Source organism: Opisthorchis viverrini (assembly GCF_000715545.1).
Source record: "Opisthorchis viverrini unplaced genomic scaffold opera_v5_56, whole genome shotgun sequence".
NCBI lineage: Eukaryota > Metazoa > Platyhelminthes > Trematoda > Opisthorchiida > Opisthorchiidae > Opisthorchis > Opisthorchis viverrini.
In genome coordinates, this window is record NW_008751713.1 from 1,183,954 (window position 1) to 1,191,734 (window position 7,781).

Sequence of the window (7,781 nt, forward strand, 5' to 3'; positions counted from 1 at the left end):
CGGTTAGTAGCCATATCTCGCAGCGTCTGCAACCAGGCGCACTGAAGATCACACGGGCCCGATCCTGGAAGGCAAGTAGCATCGCCAGTGCCTAGACCTTTTGTAAGCTCTTTCATACCCCTTCGCCAGGTCGAAGGTTGCCCACCCTGCTGTTTGCGACACGACAAACAGCACTCTCTTCAGCAAACGATGATTAAGTATGTACAGTACATGACCTAACCAATGCGGCTTCTGATGCTGGACACATTCTTCAAAGGAGGTCCCCGTTGAGCAACCTAACACTCGCTTGCTGTCTCCTCACGGATTCGCTGACACCAACCCACACGAGACAACAGCTGTCGAAGGCCTGAAGAGGTCTCAGTTCCGCTGCTTGAAAAGCCAAAAATACCGTACTGTAACCTTATACACACGCCCCTTGCAATTCAGGGATATACCGCTTTGAGGACATAAGCCTTTCAAGTCAGAAAACGCGACGCGTGCCTTGCACACTCGTGCATTGACCACATCTGTCACACTACAATCGGAACTAATTCAACTTCCAAAATACGTAAAACGCTCCACGACTTTCAGTGACTTCTGCATTGATTGTATGTGGAGTGCTCAGTGACTGCATGACCACGGAAATGAACTTACGCTTTGTGGGTGCAATGCGCATGCCAAAGGACAGGGTGACTTTAGTCAGTTCATCCAAGAATAGCGGCGCCTTCCTCTCCTCGTCAAAGACGAGAACGATTTCGTCTGTATGTTCCAGATGGACGAGGTTTCAAAGTGATCTGCGTCTACGTTAATTCATACCTACGGAAGGCATGCAGTTTCTAGCAGATAACTGGTTTCATGGGTGACACGACATCAAGCAAAGCCAACTGCGTCGATGTGCATTGAAGTTTGAGGCACGATGAAGTTACCAACGGAGACTCAATTCAGGGACACGCATATGGATTCCATTGATGTCAGCGTGTCAAAACATTCAAGTTGCTTTCATTCGGGGTGGTGGCCTTTCCGCCGGAAACAAAAGTATCGGGCACATATATGTGTAAACAGGTTTATGATAGTCATCTGAATCAATGAGAACCGAACATGGCAAAACATACACCCTCGATCTTATTAACAATGGTAAGAACCACATACTTGTACAGCGGTTGTAGTTGCCACAGTTCCGTCCACCGATGATGTGGGGAGGTGGGGTAGGCAGCTGTGGATCGGAGGCGGGAGCTGATAAATTGGTGCGTAAATACAAGGATGTCTGTGTACTGTTAAGTGGGGGGTTGGGGAGCTATGCACTGAAGACAAAGCCTGGTTGCACACGCGCCATTGAGGGCACGACTGGGCCGTGTCTGACAATGTGGCCCGTCTCTGGGTCCTCATCCAGCGAGACGAAAATGGCCAGCGCAGCTGCGTTTTATGATAATATTTCATACTTCACTGCCAAGTCATTTTTCGAGCTCCCCTGGTCGGTTTCCAGCCTTGGCGTGGTTCTGAAAAAAAAACCCTCTGGGGAATTCGGCTGACTGGCGTACGGAGCACATGGCCACGCCAGCGCAACCTGTGGGGTGTGATCAGTTCATCCAGATACCATTCGAGGTATTTCAGCATTGCTGATCCGGTGTTCCCATCTATTCGGGCAATGCCCCGAAAAAGTCGATGGTCAAACACTGATAATTTCGATCTCCTCGCCACGCAGCGGCCAAATTTCTCACCTGTATAACAATAAGGATCTCATCGCAGCATCGTAAACTCGATCCTTGAGAGATAAGCTGATGTCACAGCTACGCCACAAGTGATGCAGGTTCACAATCCGGATGGAAATATCATCTTACGCGAGACCACCGGGACTGATACAGCTGTCAGATGTGTATGCACCACGGCGCGATTGGAATCAAGTGCTTGTTTGACAAATGAGCCCGGAAAACTCTCGATAGAAAGTATCCTTATCCATGTCAGAACTGCAGTCCATTGGGGTATAAGCCAAGACTACAAAAAGGCACCACAGTTTAAGCCGAGGCATTGAGCTTGATTGAGCTGGATAACCGCACGGCGCAAAGACGAGTGTTGACTGGAATTCAATCCAGAAAAGAGCGTTCAACTCTGGGGCTGAGCACAATTTTCACACTATATATTCCACGAGTAATCACTTCTGGAACACCGGACACATGGAGGGAGAAATGCGAAAGACGTGAGTTCGTCCTTGGCGTTCTGAGATGCATGACCACGCCTGGATCTTGTATGCTTGTTTTGGAGACAGGGCATACATCAATTTTAAGGGGGCACAAGGTTTCAACAAGCATTGCCTATTCGCCAATTTGACATACAGTACGGACGTTAAAAGCACCTATATTGAAACGATCTCGTGGATTTAGAAAGATGTTATTTTGTTTATTGTTAATAGGCAGCGGAAGGCAAAAGGTCCTTCGGTCAGATAAGTGACAGTGAAATGACCCAGCAACGTTTGCTTGTGTGGTGGGAGGGACATCGAGGGACACAATTTGCCCAGGCCGGGCAAGTTTTGGTTGAGGTACCCCATCTTGAGCCTCCAACTCAAAAGTCCGACCCACAAGGCAGTGAGACGATGTATGGTTTTGCTCGGGGACGCTGTCCCAAGCGTCTAACTCAAAAGTCTGGCCCGCGAGGCAGCGGACAGTAAGGTTTACTTCGGGAACCCTTCTCGGAGCCGTTGACTCAATAGTCTGATCTGCTCGGCTGCAGGGGGTTGGTCTAACCCGAAGGCACAGGAAGTATGGCACTACTGTCTCACTCCTGATGAGGCTGTGCACAGCAGTTTCCTTTTGAGCAGCACCAGACTCTTAGGTTTTAAAAGTATTTCGACCGTATTGAATAGTGCACCAGCGGTCACCGTCAACCACTGAGCGATTGGAGTGTGCGGTTTTTTGGGCCAACATTTTCTAAACTGCCCTTACTCAGGGGAAGGCGACATCTCGGCTTCCATAAACATGGTCGCCTGAGGGAAACGCCTTACTACGTTCACACACCTATCGCAGAGGACAGCAACACTTTGCCGCCAAACCGCCTCGTATTACGACTATCACAGTATAGTGACTCGCTGTTCATCGTCGGACTGGTCCCCGATGGCTTTCCTGGCATGGTTGAACCTCTGGGAACCGAGTTCCAGCCAGTATGATCCGCACGGTCATCGCACTACTCAATCCCGACCACCAAGTCAAATTGTCAGCTTTAGGTTGGGGAAGAACATGTTAATCACAAAGTTGCTGTAAACTCGACACAACACCACTAACTTCGTCATTTTTGGGACGTGATCCTTCCATTTATAACCATATGTTCTACTTGAGCATATCAATAATTTCCTACAACTTTAATGCTAGTGCTCCTTCAAGAACACAGGTTGCGATATCCTGAATATCGAACCAACTGAAACAAGAGGAAACTTTTGTGCGGCACATTCATTTGAATAATACCACAAACCACAGTTTCCGCAAGTCACACGTTAAGCGCAAAGCGAGCTGTAAATGGGTAAACATATTTCGAAAGGGTATACCGAAATCTGGGTCAACATGTGACCGACGTCGGCATACTCCTGCAGGGTTCACCACTCATTGAAGAGTCGTCGCCTAATAGCGCCGCTAAGCCCGGTCAGCTCAAACCTATATTGAAACGATCTCGTGGATTTAGAAAGATGTTATTTTGTTTATTGTTAATAGGCAGCGGAAGGCAAAAGGTCCTTCGGTCAGATAAGTGACAGTGAAATGACCCAGCAACGTTTGCTTGTGTGGTGGGAGGGACATCGAGGGACACAATTTGCCCAGGCCGGGCAAGTTTTGGTTGAGGTACCCCATCTTGAGCCTCCAACTCAAAAGTCCGACCCACAAGGCAGTGAGACGATGTATGGTTTTGCTCGGGGACGCTGTCCCAAGCGTCTAACTCAAAAGTCTGGCCCGCGAGGCAGCGGACAGTAAGGTTTACTTCGGGAACCCTTCTCGGAGCCGTTGACTCAATAGTCTGATCTGCTCGGCTGCAGGGGGTTGGTCTAACCCGAAGGCACAGGAAGTATGGCACTACTGTCTCACTCCTGATGAGGCTGTGCACAGCAGTTTCCTTTTGAGCAGCACCAGACTCTTAGGTTTTAAAAGTATTTCGACCGTATTGAATAGTGCACCAGCGGTCACCGTCAACCACTGAGCGATTGGAGTGTGCGGTTTTTTGGGCCAACATTTTCTAAACTGCCCTTACTCAGGGGAAGGCGACATCTCGGCTTCCATAAACATGGTCGCCTGAGGGAAACGCCTTACTACGTTCACACACCTATCGCAGAGGACAGCAACACTTTGCCGCCAAACCGCCTCGTATTACGACTATCACAGTATAGTGACTCGCTGTTCATCGTCGGACTGGTCCCCGATGGCTTTCCTGGCATGGTTGAACCTCTGGGAACCGAGTTCCAGCCAGTATGATCCGCACGGTCATCGCACTACTCAATCCCGACCACCAAGTCAAATTGTCAGCTTTAGGTTGGGGAAGAACATGTTAATCACAAAGTTGCTGTAAACTCGACACAACACCACTAACTTCGTCATTTTTGGGACGTGATCCTTCCATTTATAACCATATGTTCTACTTGAGCATATCAATAATTTCCTACAACTTTAATGCTAGTGCTCCTTCAAGAACACAGGTTGCGATATCCTGAATATCGAACCAACTGAAACAAGAGGAAACTTTTGTGCGGCACATTCATTTGAATAATACCACAAACCACAGTTTCAGCAAGTCACACGTTAAGCGCAAAGCGAGCTGTAAATGGGTAAACATATTTCGAAAGGGTATACCGAAATCTGGGTCAACATGTGACCGACGTCGGCATACTCCTGCAGGGTTCACCACTCATTGAAGAGTCGTCGCCTAATAGCGCCGCTAAGCCCGGTCAGCTCAAGAGTGGCGCAATCGAAGTTAGCAAACTAAGGGACTGGTAGAGTGTCCACCCTCCATAAGTATTCGGAGTCACCATACCGTCGCGATTACAGCAAGTATTAGTCCTTACAACTGACAATAGCCTCACGCCACAACGGCCGTCAAATGGTGTCACCGCAAGGTCGTCTTACATGCTGCGTAAAGCATGGCGGGTATAAGAAAACATGCTGCCGCTAAAGCCTACCTTTTAACACCTTCACATATTCCCTCTTGTACGAAACCCCATCCTGACCTGAGAGCTCTGTCCGCAAATCCCAGTACTGGGACTGGGACTGCATAACGCTTAAATAGAGCTTCTGTGCGTCCGACTCCAGGTGAAAACGTTTTCAAACTGTTTTCAAACCCCCAAAGCTACCCTAAATGTAAGCACACTAAAGCGAACAGTACAAGCGACTCTTTCACGTACGTTGGAGTCCCTCTGAATTGATGTATGCTGTCTGTCCCGTTATGAAGAAACTGGACCTTTTCGCGGCGTGACGGTAGGGCCCTCCATAACTCACTGAGCTATACTGGGGAGTGTACATGTGACCATCACAGAGCATCTCATAGCAGGTGGGTCAACATGTAAAAGCCTAAGTCACCTGGTCCACCAGGTAAAGGGTTGGAACGTGTGGTTGTCTAAAAATGTAGGCTGTTTTGATGGTCCCACACTACCCAATGTGGCGTTGCGGTCAGACTTTTGAGCCAAACATTTTGGTTGAGGACCCCAGTCGTTACCATGTCTAGGTGTGGCTGACTTGACAATATCCGAAACGAAGTACAACCGTGAGTAGCACAACACACGCCACATCGCCGCGGAACTGAAGCACTAGTGTCCTCCTTTGGTGCTACCGTCAATGGTAATGACGTCTGTCAGAAACAAGAAGACATGATGCAAATTATGTAGTTGTACTGACTGCCCTTCGTCATTTTCCGGGTTTCAGCTCCCCACTTTGGAGATGTGGAGACTGATACAGCTGCATATGTCAGGATAGGTATTGTGTTGAGACGTCAAGCGGAAGTGCCTCTAATTGACCGGATACCCGCTGATAGTCAAATCTGCACAGTTCGTTCGGCAACATGTGTGCAAAAATCTCTAGAAAATGAGGTACGTCGCTCCCTTTTTTCTGCTTATGCCTACAGACTATAAATCTGAATTATACGAGAACAGTTTTTATGACGCACCGAGTACTCTTTTACAACAAAGTAGACTTCAGACGGCGTTGTCGTTGCAGCCGAAATGGACGCTCGGTTAGGGAGACTAAGCGCTGCTAAGACCAAACCGAGTGGTCGTCTTGGGTTGAATAAATGGCACACAGAAAACAGCGAGCACCCGCCGATCACAGACTGTTCCTTTGCGGTACCGATTCCCGGAATAGCGGAAATTACTTGACAACGTGCTGTTACAGATGAACCAACCCCGATTCCAAACAGGCCACATTGCCATCAGTTACCTATGGCGAGGGTCGACCGCTTTCCCTACTGTGTATTCTGGAGTACTAGCGTGGACTCTGACCATGCACTTATGCCTTTCTGTTTTTCACAGCCGACGAAGAATACGTACACCTCGCCAAGACGTTGAGAAGCCGGTGCACCCCAAATCGAACCGACCAATCACGGATTCACGGATTGATACACAGGATCGAGGCTATTGCCCAAGTTTCCCGGGGCCGCTTTTGTTCTTGTCGGTCAGTGGCTGTCGTTCACCTGAAAGGAACAAGTGAAAAAAGGGTGTAGCACTGCTCTTTATGTTCTCAGCACGGCGCAATAAGCTTGCCAGCGCGGGGATTCGCATAAATAAATGCCTAATTGTGCTTTAAACTGGGTTCTAGAAGGAGCGTGGACAACTGTCGGAGGAAGATCATTCCACGCATCTACTACCCGAAGTGAGAAGAAATTTTGTCTAATGAATGTGTGTACTCTGAGCTTGAAAACTCTCTTACTATGTCCCCTCCGTGTGTCTTCTGGTTCAACGGTAAAAAGCCTGTTTGCCACGCTTTGTTCAAACAGGGCATAAGTAAGAATTAGGTCCCGTCGGAGGCGACGGTACTCCAGGGGAAAGAGATCAAGCATCGCGAGACGCGTTTCGTAGTCCACGGATTTGAGGCCGGCAACCATTCTCGTAGCGACCCGCTGGACACGCTCAATGAGGGTGGTCTTTCGTGCGTCCTGAGTAGACAACTTGGTTGGCGTATTCCAGGATGGGTTTGACGTAGGTAACATAGAGTATTTGGAAGTCCATGCGAGTGATACGGGAGAAGGTGCTTCGGATCATCCGTAAAATGGCGAATGCCCTGTGGGCCGATTTCTCATGGTGCAGTGAGAAGGACATGTTTGAGGAGACCCAGATGCCCAAATCCTGTTTGGTATCTATCCCCATGATGATTTCTGGTCTCTTTTCACCATGCATAACAAAGGCATTCTCTGAATCCCCTCCGAACGACACATGGACGCACTTTTCATCATTCAGAGGAAGGTGCCAGTCCAACGAACACTGTTTGGCAGCGTCTACATCCATTTGGAGGACACTGGCATTGGATCTCCAGGAATTCAAGTCGTCCGCAAGATGTAGACATGGACTTGCAAGAAAATCTGGGAGGTCGTTCACGTAGATCAGAAACAGCACTGGTCCCAGGACGGATCCTTGAGGAACTCCAGTAGAGACCAACGCTGAAGAGGAGAAGGTCGGACCTATTCTCACTCGGAATGATCTGTCTGATAGGAACGCCTTGATCCAGCGAAGGATTTTACCTTGAATCCCGTAAGACTGGAGTTTGTAGAGCAGCGGGACGTGTGGGACCCTATCAAATGCTTTTGAGAAGTCGAAAAATATGGCATCCGATATGAGTCCTTCGTTCTTC